This window comes from Podarcis vaucheri (assembly GCF_965113315.1).
Source record: "Podarcis vaucheri genome assembly, chromosome: 4".
Classification (NCBI taxonomy): domain Eukaryota; kingdom Metazoa; phylum Chordata; class Lepidosauria; order Squamata; family Lacertidae; genus Podarcis; species Podarcis vaucheri.
In genome coordinates this window covers 89,726,760-89,753,486 of record NC_138762.1, presented here as the reverse complement: position 1 = coordinate 89,753,486, position 26,727 = coordinate 89,726,760, and the positions used below count along the sequence as shown (strand labels likewise).

The window sequence follows — 26,727 nt, the reverse complement described above, 5'->3', positions numbered from 1 at the left end:
TGTTTTCCTCCTCCCAAAACTAGGTGTGTCTTGTAGTCTGGTGTGTCTTATAGAGCGAAAAATACAGTTTCTCTCTCAAAAAGGGATTTTTTAAATTTTTTAAAAAAAATATTCTTCCCTCCCCAGCAGTGGAGGTTGGTGCATGATAGCAAATGAGGCATTTTGCCCCCACCAAACTCAGCTACCACTCACCTTCTTAGTTAAAGCCATTCCACAGAGAAGCATCCCTTGTCAACTTCCTCATCCTAAGCCTCACTGCTGTTCTAGCACAGGGGTAGACAACCTAAGGTCCGGGGTCCAGATGCGGCCCAATTGCCTTCTCGATCTGGCCTGTGGATGGTCCAGGAATCACTGTGATTTTACATGAGTAGAATGTGTGCTTTTATTTAAAAAGCATCTCTGGGTTATTTGTGGAGCATAGGAATTTGTTCATTCCCCTCCCCCCCCAAAAAAAATATAGTCTGGCCCACCACATGGTCTGAGGGACAGTGGACCGGCCCTTGGCTGAAAAAGGTTGCTGACCCCTGCTCTAGCAGAACTCAGCAGGAAGAAGGATGAGGACAAAGAATTAGTGGGCTTTGCCTGCCGTTGGTTCCGGCGCCACCTGCTGTTTGTCTCCCTGCCTTCAGCCCTACCAATTTCAATGGGCACCAGCCACCACTGTTCCTCAGCTGTAATCTCTCTGAATCACTAGCACCCTGCACTGTGCTGCGCTTAACAAAAGGAAAAAAGAACACTCATTATTAACACTTGATTCTGAGAATCTGGTCCTTAATTGAATCGATCCAGAGTGATTGGTCTCTTGTTTTAAATAACATTCAGATGCACAGGCATTCTTTCCACATGCCACGGGATATTTTGTTAACCGCAGAAGGCGGGGATTTAATCTGGTACAGCACCAAAAGCAACACGACCTGTGACCTGGGCGGGGTCACCGATATGGCACCCACATTGAATGACTTTTGCCAAGTCCCCCCGGCCTGTTTTACACATTTGTCTGCATCCTTATGGAGCGTACAAGCAGGGAATGATCTTTGACACCCAGACACCTGTGTCCGATACTTTTATGTGCAGTCATTTCTGCCTGTGGAACACATGTTGCAGTTATGAGTGACAGCCGCTACCTGAACAGAGCGTGTTTGTTTACTGGAAGTGGCAGGAGGTAAATCAAGGGTGAGGAACATGTTGATGTGGACTCCAACTCCCATCAGACCCAATCAGAGCATGGGCACTGGTCAGGAATGATGGAAGTTGCCATCTAGCAACATGTTTCGGAAACTCTGGTTCATTGGATTCCATGGTTTTACTCTGAAATATCCCAACTAAGTGTACATTAAAGGTTTTTGCCCATTTTGGCCGCAGCCTGGTACATGGTCTTCAGGCAAATGAGACCATCACTTGTATACCACTTTGGGTTCCAAGATGGATGAAAGAGAGGATGTAAACGTAAGGAAAATTAAATAAATAAATCACATTCTATACCCATGGATAATTGAACTCAGTGACGGCTTACTTCTGAATAAATATGTGGAGTGATTTCACTGCATGGCTAATGGAATTCCTGACCGCAGGCGTTAATTCTGAAGCCTTCTAAAATACTTCACCAGCCAGATAAATGTAACCTTTTTTTTTCTTTTGGAGAAGTTTTGTAAATACAGTAGTACCTCCGGTTACGTAACCCTCTGGTTGCGTAAACTTCAGGATGCGAAAGCGGAAAACCCGGAATTATTTGACTGGGTTTCGCCACACACACATGCGCAGAAGTGGTCCTCAGGTTGTGGAAACCTCAGGATCCAACCGGACTTCCGGAACGGATCCCATCTGCAACCGGAAGCACCACTGTACATCCTGGTTTGGGAGGAAGTACATCAGTGTTTTCCAAACTTGGGTCTCTAGCTGTTTTCGGACTACAATTCCCATTATCCCTGACCACTTGCTAGCTAGGGATGGTGAGAATTGTAGTCCAAAAACAGCTGGAGATGCAAGTTTGGGAAACACTGAATTATACCATCACACCATTTTGTGACATGCATTTTGAAATTATCTGATTGCTGTGGGGTTTTTAAGAAACAATCCAGTTTAAATAGATAAATAATTAAGATGCTAAAGGATGCGGGTGGCGCTGTGGGTTAAACCACAGAGCCTAGGGCTTGCTGATCAGAAGGTCAGTGGTTCGAATCCCCGCGACGGGGTGAGCTCCCATTGCTCGGTCCCAGCTCCTGCCAACCTAGCAGTTCGAAAGCATGTCAAAAGTGCAAGTAGATAAATAGGTACCACTCCTATTTAAACAGCGTTTCCATGCACTGCCCTGGTTCACCAGAAAAAAGCTTAGTCATGCTGGCCACATGACCCGGAAGCTGTACGCCAGCTCCCTCAGCCAATAAAGTGAGATGAGCACCGCAACCCCAGTCGGTCACGATTGGACCTAATGGTCAGGGGTCCCTTTACCTTTACCTTTTAAGATGCTAAAATGTGACTTTGGGGAAGTGCTTCTATCTCTTCAGAGACAAATAACATGAGACTTTAGCCACCATGTTCCTGATAAGCCACTTTACCATTTTCATGAGTTACATAGACATGAGAGTTATCAGAAGAACTATATGAGAGATCCAGAACCAACCTTCTTCCACCCTGTCCTGCCACCAACACTTAGTAGACTCTTCCTTGGACCTCTCTGGTACTCCTATGTCCATTCATATTTCCTTAACAGGATATTGCCTGTCCAGGGAACCTTCCCCAGAAACTCCTATTGTTCAAGAACCATTCTGTTAACACCAAGTTGCCTGCTCAACTCCTATAAAATAGAGGCAAGCCAAATGACTTCCAGGGCTGCTGGTCTGCAATAAAACACCATATCATGCACAGTCCCGCCTCATCAAAGGCTACACTGTTTTTAACATCCCATTACTTTATTGTACTAAATAGGGAAGAGTTGACAATTCCTAGTCCGTTCATAAATATATCTATCGAGACTAGTCTGTTTCATCTGTTTCTTTCCTCTTTCGCTTTTGAGGACCCGTTTCACTTATAAAAACACCTGACTGCTCTTACAGTTATGCTCTCTGTACCATTAATTTCAGCTGTTCTTTGATCCGAATTGCAGCTGGAGCTTAGCATGCCAAGACTGTAACATCTTGCAGCTCGCATTGAAATGGAGATTAGACCACAACCCAATAGTTCTGGGTGGTTTCACGTGATGGGGGAGGGAGGGAGGGTGGGTTGGCAACGTTGCAAAAGGCAACACTTCATTTGGCAAAAGCCAACAAGAATGACAGGGTTCAGATATCAGAAAAATAGAACGGGAAGAGACCTAAGAAACTTCAGCTCAGGAATAAAGCACACAGGCTGTCTAATATGGAAAAGCCTATCTGTGAGGGATGCCAGCTTATCAGAAACAAACAGCCCATGCTGCTCTTGTTCCTTTAACAGAAGCATAATGTCCAGTGATAATCAGTTGAGGCTTTTCAAAGCATGGTCATCAGCTGATGTTGGTAAATTAAGCGGTTATCAAAGGAACAGCTATAGGACCAAGTTCAGAGCATGACAGCCATATTGCCTGTAGCAGAAATTTGGAGCCTGTCTCGCATCAGCACCAGCAAGCATGGTCAACAATGAAGGATGATGGGAGCTGAAACCAACAACATCTTGAAGACCACTGGTTTCTCCATTTCTCCAATTCATAGAATTATTTTGCACTTGCATATCAGAAATTTGGTTAATTTTATTCATTTATTTGGAATTAACTTTACACAGATTTCCCGTGGATGCTTTGTCTCAGAAGGCCCCTCTAAATTCATCTCACGTGTTGCTTCGGATGTTCTTAAAGGTGAAAATACCTCTTTCAGAGCCTGGACCTAGGCTTTCTATGAAGTGCAATGATACAGAAAGGGCCTCTTTGGACTGATTTCTACAACAGTCTGAGGAACCTTCTCCTGCAATAATTTATGTAGTTGTTACATACGCTAGAGAATTCTATTGCTCTAAGGTATTTTAATCATACTGGAACTTTTTGTTTCATTTCAAATTGAAAATAGCTTTCAAAAGCCCCTGTGCACGATTATTGCACAGCATTCCTAGACTCCTTCTAGGGGGTGATGGAAACTTTCCAGCAAAAATGAAAGAGCAAAGGAACCTACGTTCGTAGTCGAGTTTGTCTTGCTATTACATTTACCTGAGGGACAATATATGACAGCTGGATGGAACAGCCAGTCCTGAAATCTGATCAAAAAGAGCTGTGCTCAGCATTCCTGCACAAAATATTTAAATTTCCTGGAAACTCATTTTCATTATCTTAGTTTTACTGTTGCAATTCCTCTTGGATGTTTCAGCTGGAGGATATTGGGATTAGACCGGAGCTATTGACCACTGTACCAGTAACCAGACTTGGAGTGCTTCTCCTTCAAGCAAAGGGTCACTGAAGTTGAACAGTGCAGTACTTTGACAGTGCAGTACTTTGGTCCGACCAGCTACTTGCTCAATTTAAAAAAGATGGATATGTTCACATGCTATGTGAAGGAGCATCTCCACTCCCATTGTTCAGCCCAGACACTGAGGTCCACCTCCGAGGGCCTTCTGGTGGTTCCCTCACTGCAAGAAGTGAGGTTACAGGGAACCAGGCAGAGGGCCTTCTCGGTAGTGGCACCCTCCCTGTGGAACGCCCTCCCATTAGATGTCAAGGAGATAAAGAACTGCACTACTTTTAGAAGACATCTGAAGGAAGCCCTGTTTGGGGAAGTTTTTAATGTTTGACATCTTATGTTTTTTAGATATGCTGGAAGCTGCCCAGAAGGGCTGGGAAAATCCAGTCAGGTGTGCAGGGTTCAAATGATAAAATTATTGTTGTTCTTATTATGCACCTTTTAAAGAGAGGCTGCGGATTTGCATACTGGTGTAATCTGAGTTTATGGTGGCAGGTCACATGATCACTTCATCTAGTGCAAGGAGGCAGGACTGGCTCATTCGTTTTGAGAACAGTTGCTTTGGAGAAAGCGAGCACTGATATTTCCTGCACTGTTTTTATGACAAAAAAGAATGCCACCATTTCCACCACTTATGTCTCTTTGCACCAGTGAAACTGGCAGCCTTATGAGAACCCAATACTTGTAAAATGTTCCATTGGTATTGCAAATCACCCTCATTTTGTCAGTGGCTCTGGACATGCTGAGTGAATTGGTGAGCTTTGTGTTATGAATTAGATCAGAATGGAGAGCTGTAATGTTCTTTCCTGGCCATGCTCCATGTTTCCATTAATCATTTTTGCAACTCTACACTGCAGCTAAGGAGATTAGAAGTTTCATAAACCCAAACACAGGCCAGTGCCCTTCGGTCTTCCAGGGCTGTAACTGCCAGCTCCTCAGGCAGTTAGAAGCTCCTCTGCCTTCTGCCTTCTGCCTTCTTTGACCCTCGGGACATTTTCCTTTCCAGTTTGGAGCAGCTCTGCCATAACAGGGCAATGACTACTGTGAACACAACCGCTTGGTGGAATTGGCTCCCATTTACTTTCTGATCCAGCTCTGGGGTTATTCATTCTGTTTATTTCCATAGTTACTCTCCACATTCCGACTGATAGCCAAAAAGATAATTCCACCTGTTCGTAGGAAATCCACATAGCGCCATTTCCAAGTGATGACAGCATTTCACGCCATTAAATTTCCTCTAGTTTTGGCTAGTGCAATATGTGACCCACCTTGTGCCTGCAAGATGGTCGACAGCTGCTCCCTGCTCCATTTTTATCTCTGTTTCTTTGCCATCCGGACAGCTTCCATGGAACTGATGAACTGCAACAAAGTTAAGCTACTTTTAACACACACGAGAGAGAGAGAGAAAGAAAGAGAGAGAGTCACACAAAATTGCCAATGTGAACATTTTGCATACTTCAAATCATAGAATTGTAGAGTTGGAAGGGACCCTGTGGACCATGTATTCCAACCCCCTGCGATGCAGGAATATGCAGCTGTCCCATACAGGGATCAAACAATTATGGATAGTAGTTCATTACTTTTTATATGCCTGTTGTCTTTGTCCATAGAGTTTTCTTGGCAAGGATACTGGAGTGGCTTGCGGGTTCCTGCTCCAGGTGGATCACATTTGGTCAAAACTCTCCACTATGACCTGTCCATCTTGGGTGGCCCTGCACGGCATAGCTCATAGCTTCTCTGAGTTATTCAAGCCCCTTCGCCATGGCAAGTCAGTGATCCATGAAGGGGAAGACAGGGGGGCCTGGCGTGCTCTGGTCCATGGGGTCACAAAGAGTCGGACACGACTAAACGACTAAACAACAACAACAAGTTCATTACTGTTCAGTTATTATTATAATTACTACTGTTAGGACTGTTCCAATGATGATGATGATACCAGTGCTATTCCTGCCCCCCCCCAAAAAAAAAGAGGTGCTGGAACTCGCCATAAATGCCTCCCTTGTTCTCTTATACAGTGGTACCTTGGTTCTCAAACGCCTTGGTACTCAAACACTGCAAACCTGGAAGAAAGTGTTCCCGTTTGCGAAATGTTTTCGGAAGCCAAACATGCACTGTTTTGAGTGTTATACTTCTGTTTTGTCTGCCTGCTTTTGCTATTTATTTTGCGTTTTTCTTTTTGCTGCTTTTTGCTTTTTGCTTTTGTGACTGTGTGGAACCCAGTTCAGCTACTGATTGATTGATTGTGTGACTACAGTACATTGCTTATTGCATTCATTTTATGGATCAATGGTCTCGTTAGATAGTAAAAATCGTGTTAAATTGCTGGTTTAGGGGCTGTTTTTAAAAATCTGGAACGGATTTTTAAAAGTACGGGAAAGTGCGCCTTGGTTTTGGAATGCTTTGGCTTTGGAACGGACTTCCAGAACAGATTAGGTTTGAGAACCAAGGTACCACTGTAATGGCAATGGCACCCACCTGAGAAATGCCTGGGGGGGAAAGCTTTGTCTACTACTAGCATTGTTATTAATACTAATAATAACCACTAGGAGAAGTAGCAACAACAACAATATCATCCACTTTATTACTGGGACATCATCATCATCATCATCATCATCATCATTACTACTACTATTACCACCAAACTACCAATAATATGCCCCCAATTCCCCAGCCTTTTAGAAACGAAAGTGCAGCGTGCTACATTCCTAGAGACAAAGTTAACCAGCCACATAACTGCCTTTCCTCATGGCCCACAAAGTGTGGCCCTGCTCTCTAGCCATCCCCCAGCAGCGAGTGGATTGGAGTCTGCTGTTACCTCTTGCTTCCCCTCAGCACTGCTCTCTTGCCATGCAATTTACAGGGTTCACAACAGCTTAGAGGGACAAACAGCATTTCTCTCCACACTTGAGTTGCAACTCAAGGTCATTTATGCTTATCCACCTTTTTGCATGTTAAAGTAATTCACTGGCAAAACGCCAACATTCCTCAAGGAAGCCTCGGGCGGATTCTAATCCAGGCTATGTTCTGTTCCAGATTCCACATCTCTTCTGTTGTCTTTAATCATGCTTCAGTTTGCTGCTTTCTCTTGCTGAGTCTCTGGTGATCAATTATGCATCTTCCTCTTGTTATTAGTTCTCGGAACATCTCTGTTTACCTCTTAGCGAGGAACATTTCCCAGCATACGGTTATATATATGTTACACAATTTGGGCAAGATCCAGCTATAGTTTAGACAGCTTTAAATAGGGCTGAAACGGCCTCTCTGCCTTCCCCTTCACAGCCCCTTCTCATATTGTGAAAGTGGAGAGCCTGTGTTTTTTGCAATTTGGTGTGGGGTGGCGAAAACCGATTTAATTTTCAAGGGGAGCTCTTACGTTATGATTTCTTGGCAACTTAGGTGAATTTTTCCAGCTGTGGCTCTAGTACACCCTTTGGCAAATTCGGCCCTCAAGGCCTTTGTGGGAGGACATTATATCACAACTGTTATGTACTGAAGTTCTCACCCTGGGCCAGCAGGGGGATACTGTAGATAGTTATGCAAATAAGGGATCAAAAGTGACGTTCAGTGATTGGATAGTTTTAGAAAATTGTTACAGTTACGTTGTACTGGAGCTCTGTATAGGCAGGCTGTCTGAACCCTTCAATTCAGTTCTGTTCTGGCCTGAGAATAAACAAGAGCTGTTAGAAGAATTGCTGTGTCGTCTGATATGTTCACCCACAACTTAACAGCAACGATGTCCTCAGAACACTACTGGGAGGAAAAATCTGCCCCCTGTGTGGTGGCCACTCACCCCCTAACAACCTGATACCTTCGGGACACAAATACAAATCACTACTATTAAGATGTAATCCAATTCCTACTGAACTGAACCACCTAACCATTTGGTGATGGAAGCACATTATCTTTGTAGCAGGAGATAAATGAGAAAATATCACTGCTTACAATTTGGGTACAGTAGTTAGTGCATAGTGGATTACAGGACCTGGCTGTATGGCTCGACAAGATTGCTTACTACTTGTTTTGCTTCATATCACTGGCTAGTTAGGTCCATGGAAATATTGTTTTGTTGTTGGCTTCCATCTGTCTCGAGAGACACTGACATGCACTTCCAAAAGCACTGAAACCAAAGCACTGTCCTAGCAGCACCAAAGTAACCTCCCTGGGGTGCAGGAATGGGTAGTGAGTATGAAGGCAACAAGACCCCACTTCTCAGCCTCGTTGATGTGGTCCAAAAGAAAGCAGAGCAATACATTTAGCACCAGTTTGGCTGCAGAAATGGCCAGGTGGAGGCATCTAAGGTGCCATCCAACCATCTTAGGGACTCCACTCCAGATTTGTGTAAGGTTTACTCCTTAGCCTTTTCTTCTACTAAAGATATCCCGCAATGCAGTGGAGGTTTAGCATCAGAGTTTTCCTTCTCCTAGATGGGCTATCTTCCCATATGGGCAAGCCCCATCTGTCCCTTACTTCCCTCTACAGCACATGCAGAAACCGCCTTCTTGACCGTTGGGCCCACTATTGGTCTCGTCGGCTCAATCTCTCCCTAATTCATGGAGGGTTTCAGACCCATTGGCTACCCTCAACTGGTTTAGCCGATTGAAGCCATTTCCTGGGCTGTGGCTGCTGTTGCATACTGACAGCCACAGGTGAGAGCTGAGTGCAGGGTGTGGACCTAAGGTGGACAAACTACCTCAGAAGGAGCAAAATGTGTCCCCTCACCAGAGGTGCTACCGCTCCCTTAACACCCCGTCCACCCCAAGGAAAATATAGGTAAAGGTAAAGGGACTCCTGACCATTAGGTCCAGTCGTAACCGATTCTGGGGTTGCAGCGCTCATCTCTCTTTTTGGCTGAGGGAGCCAGCGTACAGCTTCCGGGTCATGTGGCCAGCATGACTAAGCTGCTTCTGGCGAACCAGAGCAGCACATGGAAACACCGTTTACCTTCCCGCTGAAGCGGTACCTATTTATCTACTTGCACTTTGACGTACTTTTGAACTGCTAGGTGGGCAGGAGCAGGGACCGAGCAAAGGGAGCTCACCCCGTCACAGGGATTCAAACCGCCGACCTTCTAATCGGCAAGTCCTAGGCTCTGTGGTTTAACCCACAGCGCCACCCGTGTCCCTTTCAAGGAAAATATACAATACGATAAAAGGCTGCAAGCACTTAGGACAGACCTATGCGCTCTCCAGCTGTGGCAGATGGGTGTGGAATAATCTCATGAGACTCCTCCCAAGGAGCCAACATCTCTCACAGTTTTAATTACATTTCTCCTCAGATTCCTCTGCAACAGCTAGCTACATTATAAGGCTTTAGACTTTCACCATCTTTGCCTCAAAGGAAGTACATATATGAAGTGGGTCCATGCTGATTAGATTGACGGGACGTTGTAGGCAGGGCCAGCCTGCTTATGAGGTGGGATGAGGCAGCCATCTTTGGTGGCATAACCCCAAGAGGCAATGCCCCCTGTTGGCATCCCTTCCACCCCACTGCCTCATCCTGCAGTGGCAGCTCCTGGTGAGATCTCTCTAGAATCTTTTGCGACCTCATGAACATGGTGAGATCTCAGGAGAGCTCTGTGAGCACTCTTGAGACCTTGCCAGAACCTGACATTGTTGTCGCCACTTTGAGGTCCCTGCCACATGACCCAGGAAAGGGAGGCTTTGGCAGGGGCAGGGGAGTGGTGCAGGGCAGCACATTCGTTGTTTCTCCTCAGGCAGCAAAACAGGATGTGCTGCCCTTGGCTATAGGAAGCAAACAGGAAACAGAGTCTGCAGCATCTGTCTGCATCTTCCACTAAGTGGCAAAAACCCAAAAGTGTCCAACAGGGACTGTATATATCAGTTTCAGTCCTCAAGTCCCACACTCTGGCATTGGATCACTACAGTATTCAGAAGGCCTACTTCAGAGCAGTGTCGTCTGGCATTTTTTGGATCTCGCAGGGGTGCTAAGAAGGCATGGGCAATGAGATCGCAGGGGCAGGACCAGTTGGTCTCCTCCCCACCCTCCTCCCTTGCAAATATACTACAGACACTTAAGTGTGACAGTCGTACAAATACTTAGAGTAAACCATCTGAAGATTTCAGCTATTGACTTGCCTAGCGAAAGCACAAACCATGAATGAAGCTGTTTTTAGCTTTGCTGTCTGAAATTTGGATCACTGGTTGATTTCATCGCTGTGACCATTCACTCCCCCACCCTTGGTGCCTTCCTGTGTGTAACAGAGGAAAACCAGTCTCAGTTACTGTGGAGATCTAAATGTATGCAGGAAAGGGATTAGGCACTGATTGATACAGACAGTCAATTAGTACTTCAAAGGGAAGCTGACTCCTTGTTTTATACACACAGAGCATGGGATAAAAAGATTGTAGTTTGATGTCTTGTAATCTCTGTTGCTTCAGTGTTGACCAGGACAGCATGATATTGGGAGGTTTCTCGGAAGTTAAAAGAGCCCCGCATTGGCTCCCAGTGGAATGGCAGCATTAGGAGAGACAATGACATTGTGTGATCTGTGCACACTAGCTTTTCAAAAGTATTTCAGGCTGAACTGACTCTCTGGGACTCTGACTGTTCAAGTCAAAAAGTGTTCTTAATCTCCGTGATGTGCTGATCAAACCTTAAACTGTCAGGCCATATTATTTCCACAGAGCCAGTTCTATTGGTGATTAATTAAAATTTCTTCTTGATTGCATACAGTCCTTTTAAATGCATAATCCATTTATTGTGTAGTGAGTTGAGAATAAGGGACCAATTCCGACAATGTCGGGGTAACACCAGCTAGTGTGCCCTCCTCTGCTGAACACCCATGACGGCATATGTTGTGTTTTGTATGCTGGAAGAAACGTTGGAAGGCAATGGTGAAGTTCTGGGAAGAATACAAAGGGTTAGGGCAAGGATGTTATCACTGGGGGAAATCATTACAAAAATCAAACTGGATTGATAATATATGCACCTGTAAAATTCTGTTTTATTCTGACAGCAGCCACGAAATTAAAAGACGCCTGCTCCTTGGGAGAAAGGGGATGGCAAACCTAGACAGCATCTTAAAAAAGTAGAGACATCACCTTGCCAACAAAGGTCTGAATAGTTAAAGCCATGGTTTCCCCGGTAGTGATGTATGGAAGTGAGAGCTGGACCATAAAGAAGGCTGATCGCCAAAGAATTGATGCTTTTGAATTATGGTGCTGGAGGAGACTCTTGAGGGTCTCATGGACTGCAAGAAGATCAAAAGCATCCATTCTTAAGGAAATCAGCCCTGAGCAGTGGCGTAGCGTGGGGGGTGCAGGGGGGACCGGCCGCACCGGGCGCAACATCTGGGGGGCGCCCTCGCACTCGCAGCTCTCTGCCCCTAGGGCAGGGGGGGCACAAATTACTTGCATTGCCCTGGGTGCTGACAACCCACGCTACGCCACTGGCCCTGAGTGCTCACTAGAAGGACAGATCGTGAAGCTGAGGCTCCAATACTTTGGCCACCTCATGAGAAGAGAAGACTCCCTGGAAAAGACCCTGATATTGGGAAAGATGGAGGGCACAAGGAGAAGGGGACGACAGAGGACGAGATGGTTGGACAGTGTTCTCGAAGCTACAAACATGATTCTGACCAAACTGCGGGAGGCAGTGGAAGACAGGAGAGCCTGGCGTGCTCATGTCCATGGGGTCACAAAGAGTTGGACACGACTAAACGACTAAACAACAACAACAAAATTCTGTATCATAAGGTAGGGAAGGACCATGTTTTTGTATATGCTGGAAGCTGCCCAGAGTAGCTTAAGCAACCTAGTCAGATGAGCGGGCTACAAATAAATTATTATTATTATTCAGAAGGTCCCAGGTTCCATCACTTGCATCTCCAGGTACACTTATATACCAGAACAGAGAAGAAGAGGTGTGAGGACAGCACTATGCAAGCCAGTGGATGCTCAGGTGTGTAGCAGAGCCCTGCCCTGTTTTCCACTACTTGGAAAATGCATGCATTAGGGTAACATACGTATTAAAAATGCATATATTCATTATTTCTTCTATTTCACTTGTCCCACAGTGTGAGCAGGATAAACAGACCAAGAAGCTTTGGCTTTCCATTACAACAAAACCACAGGTTGTGGTTTGTTGGCTTCTAACAAGACATGAAGACCACGGGGTGGTGTTGTGTGTTAAACCACAGAGACTAGGGCTTGCCGATCAGAAGGTCGGTGGTTCGAATCCCCACGATGGGGTGAGCTCCTGTTGCTCAGTCCCAGCTTCTGCCAACCTAGCAGTTCGAAAGCACCTCAAAGTGCAAGTAGATAAATAGGTACCACTCTGGCAGGAAGGTAAACGGCATTTCCGTGCGCTGCTCTGGTTCACCAGAAGCAGCTTAGTCATGTTGGCCACATGACTCGGAAGCTGTACACCAGCTCCCTCGGCCATTAAAGTGAGATGAGCGCCGCAACCCCAGAGTTGTCCACAACTGGACCTAACAGTCAGGGGTCCCTTTACCTTTAACAAGACATGAGCATCAAGCCAATGACAAACCATAGATTCAGGCTGAATCGTGATCAAGTTGTTAGGGTTCAACAGACCATGGTCTCCAGTTTGGGCATCACTATCAACCAAAGCTACTGGTTTGTTTATCCCATTTGAGCTAGGGATGTGTGAGTGATCATACCACATATACTAGCATGTGGCTCATTCAAGATAAATCAAAATAAATGGGAAAATCTACCTTATCAATAGATCCAAACGTAACCTCTGCCTCTAACGTAAGCCTGTGCAATTGCCAGGCTTCATGCGACCTTCTAACCTAGGTTATGGAAGCCCACCAATATCCTGGTACACTTCTTGCTTATGCTGCTTGCCTAGCACTGCAAAGGACAGGGAGTCTCCTTCATGCATGATCGCTGGCCTACATTCAGATCGGTGGCTCACTAACTCTGCAGATCCATACCCTCCCAACATTTCTCTGATGAAAGTAGGGATGTTCTATTCCATAATAATAATATTTTTATTGTTTATACCTACCCATCTGACTGGGTTGCCCTGGCCACTCTGGGCAGCTTCCAACACATATAAAAACATAATAAAACATTAAACTTTTATCTATATATAAAAATCCCTATACAGTGCTGCCTTCAGATGTCTTCTAAAAGTTGTATAGTTACCTCCTTGGCTCAGGGTCACATAACTCCATACCTTCCAACACTTCTCTGATGAAAATATGGACATCCTAAGGAAAAGCAGGACATTCCGGGATCAAATCAGAAACTGGGATGGCTTCTGTAAATCTGGGACTGTCCCTGGAAAACAGGGACACTTGGAGGGTCTGTCAGATCTTCCCTAATGTATGCATGGCCCAAGCTATCTGCAAGTCACAAAGCCCAGTAACAGTATCTTAAGTAAGATGGTGATTTCTGAGACCTTCAGCATTTCTTCTTGTTTTCCTATCAATTATTTTAAATTGAATCTCAATGCACTAACCATTTCTTTCAAATTCTTTAAAATGATATAACAGAAATGTCTTGTTTTCCCCAGCTTAATGCTGAAAATCCAAGGGAAATCTCCACAGCAAACAACAGGTTTATTGATTTCAGGAGTCCACAGCACTGTTTTCTTGCCAGAAGGGGGAAAAGTTGGAAATGAGCCATCTTTATTTTAAAGGCCTACTCTCTCCGCCACCCCCATTACCCACTCCAATCAACCTGTTGCCTCAGCAACCAATGTCCCTGCTATCTGGCAAAAGACGGCTTTCTTTGGTTGAATTGCGACATGAAGCTGAAAGAGGTAAAGAAGGGCAAACCATGAAAACTCACCATTTCATTATTTGAAAATGTGAACGGCTCTGAAATGGAGCTGCACCATGAGCTAGCCACAGCACCCCTCAACTCGCATTCAAATCCTTCAGTACCACAATGCTCCATTTCCGTTCATTAAATAATTACACCAAACTGTCTAAAAGATAACATTCAGCTGAATTCATGCATTCCAAACTGTTCTTTGGTCTAAACGAAGCTGCCATTGTTCTGCAATGAATCAATGAAGGGTTTTGGTTTGTTTTTTTCTTAGCAAAAGGTGTTGTTGTTTTTTCAAAGTGTTTAATATTCTGCAGAAATTATGGCACTTTGTGTAAATAGTGTAAAACACTGAGGTTCAAAACCTCAGCTGTTCTTTTAATCTGATGAACTTGACCTTATGATTGAGTGCAGTTGATGTGTCTCCAAGATGGTGCTCAAAAAAGTTGATTAAAAAAGGATTGCTAGTGCTTATCTGAGATGGAGCCCAACATTATTAATGGAAAAAGTAGAAATATTAATTTGGTGGCTCCTGATCTTGGCAATCTGTCCATCTGTATAGATTATCTTCGCAGGCTAACTCTTGGAAGAGTCAGAAGGTGGTCAAATGGTCCTGTTACTGTTCCACAATGGTCCCAGGTGTTTACTTAGATTTCCATTCTAAATCCTAAAGATATAAATGGATGTTCGATTCCCCCCCCCCCGAGATTATATTTAGTGTGGTATATGAGATCATCATCTTGCCCAGGGATGAGGAACGTTATTCGTGCTGAGGGCCAGATGTCTTTGCGGGAAAGGGCCACATTCCACATTGCCCAACCCCTCCCCAAAAAGTGAATGAATCAGAAGTAAAAATCAGGGAAGGAAGAACGTTAGACAGTTTATTGAATGTAAAGGGTTTTTAAAGAAGGATGAAAGCCCTTCTACAACTATGTAAGAATGGCTGTGGGGGGAGAGGAATTCTAGTGATGAACATTCCTCTCAGTGATAGCTACCCTTCCCAAAATTCCTTTTCTCAAAGACAAATCATTTTGGTTGGGAAAGTGACACCTGACATAGAAGGAAGGCACATTCCCCATTTCTAAGAAAGAGTATTTCTCTGGAAGAAAAAATGGCAAATACCCAAACTATTTCAACAAGCTTGGAATGCAGTCAGTTTCCACTTCCATCAAGGGGAGTCCACCCATCATGATTCCAAAAAGACAAGCCTTATCATCAGTGGTGTACTGGAAGAGGAGCACAGGTGAGCTGTAGGGTCTCTAGAATCCCAGGTTATATGATGGGCCCTCCTTGCTGTGCAAAATGAATAGGCTTTCAAGTCTGGTTACGTGGCAGATTACCATATGAACCTACCTGGACCCTGAGATCATCTTCTGAGGCCCTTAGAATCATAGAATGATAGAGTTGGAAGAGACCACAAGGGCCATCGAGTCCAACCCCCTGCCAAGCAGGAAACACCATCAGAGCACTCCTGACATATGGTTGTCAAGCCTCTGCTTAAAGACCTCCAAAGTAGGAGACTCCACCACACTCCTTGGCAGCAAATTCCACTGTCGAACAGCTCTTACTGTCAGGAAGTTCTTCCTAATGTTTAGGTGGAATCTTCTTTCTTGTAGTTTGGATCCATTGCTCCGTGTCCGCTTCTCTGGAGCAGCAGAAAACAACCTTTCTCCCTCCTCTATGTGACATCCTTTTATATATTTGAACATGGCTATCATATCACCCCTTAACCTCCTCTTCTCCAGGCTAAACATGCCCAGCTCCCTTAGCCGTTCCTCATAAGGCATCGTTTCCAGGCCTTTGACCATTTTGGTTGCCCTCCTCTGGACACGTTCCAGTTTGTCAGTGTCCTTCTTGAACTGTGGTGCCCAGAACTGGACACAGTACTCCAGGTGAGGTCTGACCAGAGCGGAATACAGTGGCACTTCTTCGTGTGCCGCCTCCTTGACAGGTCTAGAGAGTGGCAACACGAGAACGGGCCTTCTCCGCAGTGACTCCCCATCTGTGGAATGCTCTCCCCAAGGAAGTTCGCCTGGCACCATCATTATACACCTTTAGGCACCAGGCAACGTTCCTTTTTAACCAGGCCTTTGCCTGACTCAATTTACATCCTGGACCCTTTTTAAAATGCTGGCCCTCTTTTGGGGAGGCATTGGGTTGTTGTTATTTTGATTTTATGTATTTGATATTTTATGTGAGCTGCCCTGAGACCTTCGGGGATAGGGTGGTATAGAAATTAAATTAAGAAATAAGAAATAAGAAAAATAGAGGGAGTCAGAGGCTGTATACTCACTTCAACGGGGTTCCTACTTTATGCCAGCAGTTTAACACCAGCAAGACTGTTAAGAAGACTGCTTGCAAGTTATGCTAGCCAGTTTGTTTGCATTTGTAAATGAAGGCTAAAGGTTGCATTTCAATTGGCTGAGGATCTTTTGTGAGAGCTGAATATTTTTGCCCGCCACCCCAATCGCGGACCAGCGGTGTGAGATTCCAGGAGTTTCAGGCGCTTATCCAGGGATAATGTTTCCTTCTGGAGTGAGGCAAAGCACAGACTGTGGTTTATTTATGGCAATTGGGTTTATTTATACATATTTTCAACCTGAGCCCACAGAGGATAGACTCACAGCATTAGCAACCCTAAAGGGTATTGTTTCTCCCATAGCTGCAGCATTGGATTCAAACTGAAATCAAACATTGCTCCCTCTCTAACTGTCCAGCATACAGCTTTTCTTCTAACTGAATTATTATTATTATTATTATTATTATTATTACCCCATCTGATGGCAACTTTCAACTCTAAACTCTGGCTTCATCCTTCTAACTAATTACAACTTCATTTTCCATCTCACACAGAGTTCCTTTTCCTTTGTTGCCCTAATGGCTTATCGCCCAGTCAATCACCTCAACACAGGAAAACAGCCTAGCTTATATTTGTAGGATCTCACATGCAGCCTACTTTCTTCCTCCCCCCTCAACTCATAACAATTGCTTTTATACGTTGAACCCATGCTGTCTCACTTGTGTGAGACAGCAGTGGTGCTTTGTCACATCTCTAGGATTGTCCTCAGGAGATTCCTGGAGATTGAAGTTCATTCCAAGACAACCTCCAACACTGGAGTGAAGGAAGTCAGGACAAGACCTCAATGGAAGCTGTACCCCTTCACACCCCAGCTCCTTCCTTCGCACCCCCTTGCACCTTCACCTGCCCACCACCACAGCTGCCACCTCCACCACAGTTTCTGTGGCCTCCGCCACTGCTGTACTTCCAGAAGCTGGTGCCACTTCCAAGAAGTACATCAGCTGGAAAGCCACGGTGGAAGGAGGAAGAAGTGGACGGCTTGCGAGGGGAAGCTAAATTTTACTTACATTTTTTGTCCTGACACAGCGTGGGGTGAATGCACATCTTTTGGTCCTGCACTCTGATACGGCCAAAGCACAGGAGCCCACATGGACATCCGGGATTGGGATCAGAAGTCAGAGCAGCTTCTGTAAATCTGTAGTGCCCCACTTAAAACAGTATAGTTGCATGGTATGTGTAATGGTTCTAGGGGTTGCTTGTGTGTAAATCAACGCCACCCTTGGCTGGTTGCCTGAATGAACCCTTTCTGTCTGGACAGCCACGCGCCCATGACTGTCTCAATCGCTGGCAGAATCCGTTAGTGGGCGTTTCTTGAATTTCTTCCAGCAAAGAAGCTCTTTGACGCTTAGTCTCCGCCTAGCTTCCCTGCGCGGAAGCCTTCTGCGCAGGGAGGGTGTGGGCATCGGAGGACCCGTGCTCTCCCCACTGGTTCCTGGTGAAGAGTCTTGGAGCCACCTCGCCGATTCCCCCATCTGCCCCCTTCTCCACTGGTGTTACGCTGATTTCCTTCTCTAGAAGATGTGCTGCTTCTCTCCCTCTTGGGACACTCTCCGGAATCCCTCTGGAGCCCTCCCTCTCCCTCTGGCTCCGATGGCAGTTCCCTGACAGTATGTTATTGGGTATTGGGGAGGTATGGTTGGGTGAGAATTGCAAGGACAAGATACTGAGGCCAGGGGGCTGATGAGTTCCTGAAGTCATTTGAAGTCTCCTTGCTTTGTGATGTCACTTTCTCACGACTGTATGAATGGCTTGCTCATGAGGACTATTATGAATGTCTGTTTGGGTGTTGCTCAGTGGTAAAGCATCTGCCTTGCCCACAGAAGTTCTGAGGTTCATCTCCTGGGATCACCATGCAGGGAGACTTCTCCCTGAAACCCTGGAGGACCTCTGCTGATCAATGTTGTTGTTGTTGTTTAGTCGTTTAGTCGTGTCCGACTCTTCGTGACCCCATGGACCAGAGCACGCCAGGCATTCTTGTCTTCCACTGCCTCCCGCAGTTTGGCCAAACTCATGCTGGCAGCTTCACGAACACTATCCAACCATCTTGTCCTCTGTCGTCCCCTTCTCCTTGTGCCCTCCATCTTTCCCAACATCAGGGTCTTTTCCAGGGAGTCTTCTCTTCTCATGAGGTGGCCAAAGCTGATCAATGTACATAATACTATACTAGACGGATGAGCAGCAATTTCAGATGCTCCTCTGTTTGGCAACATTCTATCCATGCTCCAAATCCAAATGCGTAATGGCTCTGAGAATTTAAGAGGTCATTTCAAAGCAAAGGAAGAGAGCATGTGGCAACAACGCAGGCATGTTCCTCAGTCCAGAGATCTGGCTGGAAACGTTCATTTCTGCATCCCCCTCCTCAAGATAGGAAAGAGCACATTCTCCAGATGATTCCCTCACCCCATTGTAGCTGGATCTCTGAAGTTATGACCGCAGCATGAGCATCCCGTTCTGGTTCAATTGCTGTCAACAGAGAGTGCATAAAGCAAAGCATAGCCTCAAGAAACTGGGCAAGAGCATAACGGAACTTGGTTTAGAGATGCCGTTTCAGGGTCTCAAAGACCATACGGAACAAGCCTTGGATTAAAAACACCGGGCAAGGAGACAAGCATATTTTGGCTAGAACCAAATGAGTTTTGCTGAAGTTCAGAGGAAGTAGAAAGGCAAAAGTAAATGAAATCTTGCTTATTCTAATTGGAGCTGAAAGTCTATCCCTTTGGATTTATTTAAACATATTACTGAAATCATGGCTGGCTCCAGGATGTTGAATGTGTCAAGGGTAGGACCCGGTTTCTCTCACACCCAGTCACACACTCTCTCACTCTCTCTCGCCATCCTCTCTCTTACACACACACACAAACAAAATGAGACCGCATACTTCTTCCAAACACATTTCCTTGTGCTTTGCAACTTGTGGGCCAGCAGGTTACTCTCTGGGCAGTATCCAATTAGCATGGATTTATTTTTGCAGAATGAAACTCGCCCAAACCACACACCATAGCCAAGTCTATTCTGGAGGGTTTGGGGTGGGGACCTGGAACAGAAAGGGTGGGGGCATGGGAGAGGGGAAGAAGATCCACTGCTCCAGTGTAAATCCTGTTACTAACAGAATGAGTTCCCTAGCACTACGTTTAATAAAAATGTCTCTGTGCCCCCTCTTACTGCTTCTGTCTTTCTGACTGCCTCCCTCCACTGTTAGAGCCTCTTGGTAATTTCTTGATAATTTCTCAGGCTGTCACCCAGTTAAAGAAAAATTTCAAAGCCCTTTTGGTTTCTATGTGTGGAATGAGTCTACATGCATACACTTCTGGTCTGTTTCTGGGCTTTTCAGGGCTTTTTGTCAACCGGAACATACCAGAACTCAGGGCACCTCTCAGGTGGGTGCCATTGCCATTATAAGAGGACAAGGTAGGCATTCAACAATGGTGAGTTCCAGCACTTCTTTTTCTAGAAAAATAGGTCTATTTCATTTCCACATATGTTCATTCTTTAATATGTTTTATCTGGTTTCTGCATTCATCTGTGTGGTTGTTTTTTTAACAAAATATTTAAATGTGTATTCTTGAACATATTTTCTCAAGAAGTATGTACTTCTAAGCATATTTTTTCTCAAACATCTAAACACACTTTATGTCGGATCAAGGGATAACTTTGTTCCAATCTGCAAGGTGCAGAATAGGCCAGGAGGACTGTACAATAGTTCAGCAGTTTATCAGATTTCGATGAGCTTTGTTTGCTGTTGGATTTGGACAAATACATTCAGCAGCATAGCATACCTTCCAACATTTCTCCGATGAAAATAGGGACGTCCAGTGCTATTTTTCTAGAAAAAGAGGTTCTGGAACTCACCATGAATGCCGCCCTCATTCTCTTAGAATACCAATGGTGCCCACCTGAGAGGTGCCAGAACTGAGTTCCAGCAAGTTCTGGCTAGGGGGAAAAAACCCTAGGGATGTCCTATTCCATACCTTCCAACATTTCTCCAATGACAATAAGGACATTCTAAGGAAAAGCGGGACATTCCGGGATCAAATCAGAAACTGGGGTGGCTTCTGTAAATCTGGGACTCTAAAGCTGCTAGGAGGCAGGGAAGCAAGGAATGTGCAATCAATCAGGAATCTGCCTTTTCCCAGTTCAGACACTTTGTCTGTCCAGGTCAGCCTTTCCCTAACCTTGTTCCCTCCAGATGTTTTTGACTGCATCTCTCATCAGCCACAACCAGTGTGGCCGATGATCAGGGCTGATGGGAGTTGTACTCTAAAACCTCCGAAGGACACCAGATTGGTGGAAGGCTGGTGTAGCCCAATGTTGCAATGGTTCTCCATGAACTCAAGCAGAGGGTCTTTTCATTGCCTTCCTCAGCCTGGAGATGCCAGGGACTAAATCTGCAGCCTCTGGCACATGAAACAAAAGTATTCTTCTGCCGCTGAGCTATGGTCCCTTCCCTTCACGCTTCAGAACTACCTTATTCCAGTGACCATCTGGTGTAAAGTTATGCAGACTAAGGTGACCCAGGAAAAATGATTTGCCAAGCAGGAGGCAAGGGCTGAAAACCAATGCCCAAGAAAGACCATGAAACACCACGATAAGCAAATATCATGATAAACAACAGTCCTTCTGAGAGGACTGTTAAGTCTACCAAGAGACCTGAAAGAGTGGGGATTTTACTTTAGGAGTTACAGTATCCGGGGGTGTCAACCTGAATAAAATATTGGGCACTTAGGTAAGCCCCGCCCCACATAATCAATCACAAGACACAGCACACACCATCTGAATGAGAAAGTCCATCAACTTTGGGGGAATCAGCCCCCTCAAACATTTTATCGGGGGGCAAAGGGACCTCAGCCCCTAGGAGTTGGCTCCTATGAGATTATTTCACAGCTGGTTTTATGATTTAGAAACAACAGCAATTGCCGTACTTGCAATTTCTCATTGATCCTAATTTCATAAAGTTTAGCATAGCGAAAGTGTGTTGTCCTGTTCATGACCACAGACTGTGCTAGCCTGAGACTCCCCTCCCTAAAAAACATACTCAACACAGCCGTTGTTTTCTGAATTGATTTTGCTGTCTCAGCCTCACTAAAGCATCGATGCTTTTTTGGCTTCCAACTGAATGAACAATTTCCTAGTTAGACACACTGGATTTGGAGTTGGGTCAATAAAAGCTTTACTGTGCCCTTTTCTCTTCCCTCACAGAGCATACAAAAGAGCACTAAATTCCATTCATCCTTTCACTGGCCACTGTGGAATATTGAGCAACGCAGTTTTTGGCTTGGATGAAGAAACATGGCAAAGAACTGGAGGCGGCACAAATAGGAATTTTCTATTTCCCATGCTCGCTTGGGATGCATTTGAATTTCCTGCACTTTTTAACAGTTTGTCTCTGCCACCAAATTGCTCTGGAAAGCATAACACATTAGGTATCAAAAGAAGGTTTAGCTTAATCCCGGTGCATCTTATGTGGTTAACTGTAAGTTATTTGCAAAGAATCCACTGTGAGCGCTACTTGGCAGTTGATTTAAATGCCAAGGACTGTAGAACCAGTTTGTGAAAGCTCTCGCTCTCACTCGCACACATTGGGAAGAGAGGAGGGGGAATGGCGAGCTCTAAGCACTGCAGGTTGGTGCTGTTTTTTTTTTTAAAAAAAAAGAAAGGAAGATTGTTTTCTTTAATCCTCCTGAGTAGCAAAGCCAGTTTCTCCTAAAAGTTCTGCAAATTTGTGCAGCTGCTTATAGCAGTTTTCTACCAGTGTGCCGTGGCACACAGGGTGTCTTGAATGATGGTCAGGAGTGCTGTTGGCAACACTGGTCTCTGTCCCTCTTTTTTCCCCACCCTCCTCTGATGCCTTCTTGCGTATGGTTACCAGATTTTTATTTTAGGGAAGTTTTTAATATTTAATGCTGTATTGTTTCTAACACTTGATTGGAAGCCGCCCTGAGTGGCTGGGGAAACTCAGCCAGATGGGCGGGGTGTATATATATATATATATATATATATATATATATATATATATATTAAAGCTGAGTAGCAACAGAGAGTCAGTAGTGGGGATGGTGAGGCAAAAGACCCTGGGTCCAAGCACACATGCATATTGTATAAAGGTGCAAAGCCCTTTTTTCGCACCCTGTGAAACATAAATGCGCAGGATTTTTTAAAAACCTGGCAACGGCGTGCCACCCGCCCATGACTCCTGAGCCTCCCCCAATCTCCTGCCTCCTTTCCTTTGTTTTGACTGATCGGGGGAGGCTCAGGAGTTGCGGACGGGCTGTCGTTGTCCAGTTTTTAAAATAACTCTGTGCATTTATGTTTCACAGGGTGCGAAAGAAGGCCTTGCCACTTGCCTAGCAGAGAAACTGCGCACCTTGCGCCCCTCCTGGGCAACAGCCGTCCTCCCACAACTCCTGAGCCTCCCCCGATTTGTCAAAACAAAGGGGGAAGGGGGCAGGAGATCTGTACCGCCGGACATCCCCGGTTCCCCTTCAGCAGTGAACAGTTCCTGAAGCCAGCCAGAGCCAACTGCGCTACCAAGCTGGCTCTGGGCTGCTGAGGCTGCCGCTGTCATGTTTCCCGGGGACAGATTTGCAAATCTGGGGACAGTCTGGGGACAGAATTTGTCCAGGGACAGATTAGCAAATCCGGGGACTGTACCAGGGACGTCTGGTAACCCTACTCTTGCGTCTCTGCCTCCCAAAGGCTTGCACAGCTGTTTGTTGCAGCAGCTCTGGCTACAAGCTCCGCAGGCGAATGGTGTCTCAGGGGCTGGTCAGATGTTGCTGGTTTCCAGGAGCTGAAGCGGCCTTGGAGTAAGTAAGCAAGCAAGCAGGTGAGGGAGCTCAGCCAGCTGGTCTACCAGCCCTTGTTGTTGGGAATGGACAGACAAGTCCCAGGCCCCTGTGGGGCAAGGCAGGGCAGATGAAAGACCAGGGGTGGAAGCAGCACCTGCCCAGAGGAGAGAAGAGGAGGCTGAGGGAACACTCCGCAAGGAGGGTGTTCAAAAAAGGGTAAGAGTCTGGCAGCTCTGTAGGCAAGGGGTGACATAACTGGGCTCCTGAGCCCCACCGGGGAGCCGCAGAAAGAATAGAGTTGGTCAAGGGAGCCATGAACTCAGAAAGGTTGGAAACCTCTGGCTTACAGTGATCACATTCATTGTTAGTCCTATTCGTTAAATATAGAAATAAAAACAATGACAACACGTTCCAGAACAAAAGGTCACAAGTAGTCATGGTGACTGACAATGTTACACTTACTAGGAACTAGGGGTGGGGCTTTTTTAAAAAAAAAGAAAAGAAAGAAAAATAATAATCTCCATGTTGAACTTATCCCCATGGATGTTTTCTAGTTTTTGTTTTCCTCCTTGATCTTAATTAGAATTGACTTGTTTTTTTACTGGTTCTGCTAAAAATATGAATAATTGTTGCATATTATATGCATTATAATCCTGAAATACACAGAAGGGTTCCTAAAGGAATCAGCGCAAGAACAGATGCATGCAACATTTCATATAACTATAAAAAGCTCTCAGTTACTAATGCATGAAATTATCCTTACAGAAATATAATACCGAATGGGATTGACTCTGTTATATTTATTATATGCATGATATACCTTTTTTTTTTTTTGCATGCAATTTTGCATTTAACTTGTATAGAATTATTTTGTGTATTGTTCTTGTTTAAGTTTCACAACGCATAAGAGGCTTGGATATAACTTGGGTGGCCAATGCAGGAAGAGGTAAAGGTAAAGGGACCCCTGACCATTAGGTCCAGTCGTGGCCGACTCTGGGGTTGCGGCGCTCATCTCGCTTTATTGGCCAAGGGAGCTGGCGTTTGTCCGCAGACAGCTTCCGTGTCATGTGGGCAGCATGACTAAGCCACTTCTGGCGAACCAGAGCAGCACACAGAAACGCCGCTTACCATCCCGCCAGAGCAGTACCTACCGTATTTTTCGCTCTATAAGACGCACCAGACCACAAGACGCACCTAGTTTTTGGAGGAGGAAAACAAGAAAAAAAAATTCTGAATCTCAGAAGCCAGAACAGCAAGAGGGATCGCTGCGCAGTGAAAGCAGCAATCCCTCTTGCTGTTCTGGCTTCTGGGATAGCTGTGCAGCCTGCATTCGCTCCATAAGACGCACACACATTTCCCCTTACTTTTTACGAGGGAAAAAGTGAGTCTTATAGAGCAAAAAATACGGTATTTATCTACTTGCACTTTGACGTGCTTTCGAACTGCTAGGTTGGCAGGAGCAGGGACTGAGCAACGGGAGCTCACTCCGTCGCGGGGATTCAAACCGCCGACCTTCTGATCGGCAAGTCCTAGGCTCTGTGGTTTAACTCACAGCACCACCCGTGTCCCTAGCGCCACCATCCCCACTCAGCCACAAAGCTCACTGGATGACCTTGGCCCAGTCACCAAGGATGAAACAGGGAGGAGAACCATGTGCACCACCTTGAGATCCTTGAGGCAGTGTGTAAATTTAACAAACAAGCAGACAAAACTCAACATAGTAAGCTGTGTAGAAATCCATTCAGGATGGATTTCCCCTCCATCCCTGCTCGGAGCAGGATTGCATTCCTAAGTAGCTTGTTGGATAAGGCAGGGCTACTTTCTGGCAGGTGTGTTGCTGTCACTTACCAGGAGGTTCATGGTGGCAGGAAGGACACTGCCAGAGCTCATTTGTCACTCCTGCAGGTGCATTTCCACCATGCCGACCTCCTCACCAATTTGGCCATCCTGGAAAGCAACAGTGACCCACCAGTCCATAAACTAGCATGGCAGCTCCATCCTACCTGGTCCCCATTCTGCTGCACATCATTAAATTGGAGGTGGGGGACAGCAGCTTGCCTAAATCTGTTTGTTGAGTTTGTGGCCAAGATGACGTTTCAGCCAGGGGTATCCCAGATTTGATGTATACTCTTAGCAACTTCATCACATAAGATTTCAGATCTCTTTTTCTTGTTTTAAAAAAGTTTTATTTATAGATTTTTCAAAATACCATCTAATTTTAAAAAGAAAAAGAAAGAAAAAAGAAAGAGGAGAAAGGAAAAAAGAAAAACGAAAATTCAATCTATTTCAATCAATTCATCAAATACTTTCTTTTAGTCAACTTCCCTTCCACCCTTCCATGGTTTCCTCAAATTGTTTATTTCTGCTGCATATTCTGCATATTCTAATTATTCTTACCTCCATTTTTTTCCACATTGCTTTTTTTTTTTTTACTGCTGAGCTTACTCCAAACCTGCTAGCATTTTAACATTATTACAATGATTTCTTAGATAATCTACAAATGGTTTCCAATCCTCTTTGAAAGCTGTCTCTTCTTGTTCTCTAATTTTACTTGCTTAACAAGTTTAAGTTTGAGTTCATCTGCTGATTTTATTTATATTTTTGATACAAACAATTATGTTCACGTGTTTGATTTTATTGGCATTTTTTTAAAAAAAAAAACCTTTAAGATTGTTCTTTGGAAACCGCTTTTTTGTTTTTTTCGTTGAGTAAGTTGTAAATACATTTTGTTAAATGAACGAATAAGTAAATTGAATAATCTTATACTCAAAATTTAATCTCTGGTGCAGAATGAAGTCCCATGGAAGTGGTCCAACGTCTACTAAACTCCCTACAGGAAAGACCCACCTAAACCCAGCACTTTTTTTTCCAGAGGAGAATGAAAATTTTCCTATTTTGGTAAGCTTTTGCACGAATGGTAGCATTAACTTTCTCATTGCCATGTTGAGAGTTTACAATACGGTGAGTTTTAAGGGTGCTACATTTTATTGTAAGCTGAACAATATAACACAACACAATGGCCAATAACAATGACACTAAACACTATTTATAGACTAATACAAATGATCAGAAATTACAACCAAAGTCTCTAAATCTTCACCAGTTGCTGTAGAATAATTCAAAAGTTCAATATATACATAATCTGTCACCAAATATCGCCTGGACAGAGTTTCCGGATAACTTTCTGTTTCATTCAATGCTTCAGCAGCCAATCTTGATCAATTCTTCACCCGCCAGACTTGTAAGAATTAATACGAGAAGGATGCAGTTCAATTTCTTAACAAGCCAATCTTACATGTAAGCAGATATAAACGTTGTAGAAAATATACTCTGGATCAGTGCTCATATGATTCTGTAGTCACTGATGAACTCTGTTCATGCAATATTTGGTGACAGATTATGTA

The 26,727-nt window shown here is 44.8% G+C and overlaps 1 long non-coding RNA gene across 3 annotated transcripts in view; it reads left to right on the top strand.

Moving 5' to 3' along the window:
- LOC309530210 overlaps nucleotides 1-26,193 on the top strand; it is a 41,571-nt gene extending 15,378 nt beyond the window's left edge. Inside the window, exons 3-4 of one of the 3 annotated variants that reach the window (XR_014218682.1) lie at nucleotides 12,237-12,338; nucleotides 26,113-26,179. This is a non-coding gene — a long non-coding RNA (uncharacterized lncRNA). Of the gene's footprint in view, nucleotides 1-12,236; nucleotides 12,339-19,869; nucleotides 19,947-21,734; nucleotides 22,175-26,112 lie in introns of those variants that run through there. The other 2 variants (XR_014218683.1, XR_014218681.1) reach the window with 2 other exon arrangements.
- The last annotated feature ends 534 nt before the right edge of the window (nucleotides 26,194-26,727 follow it).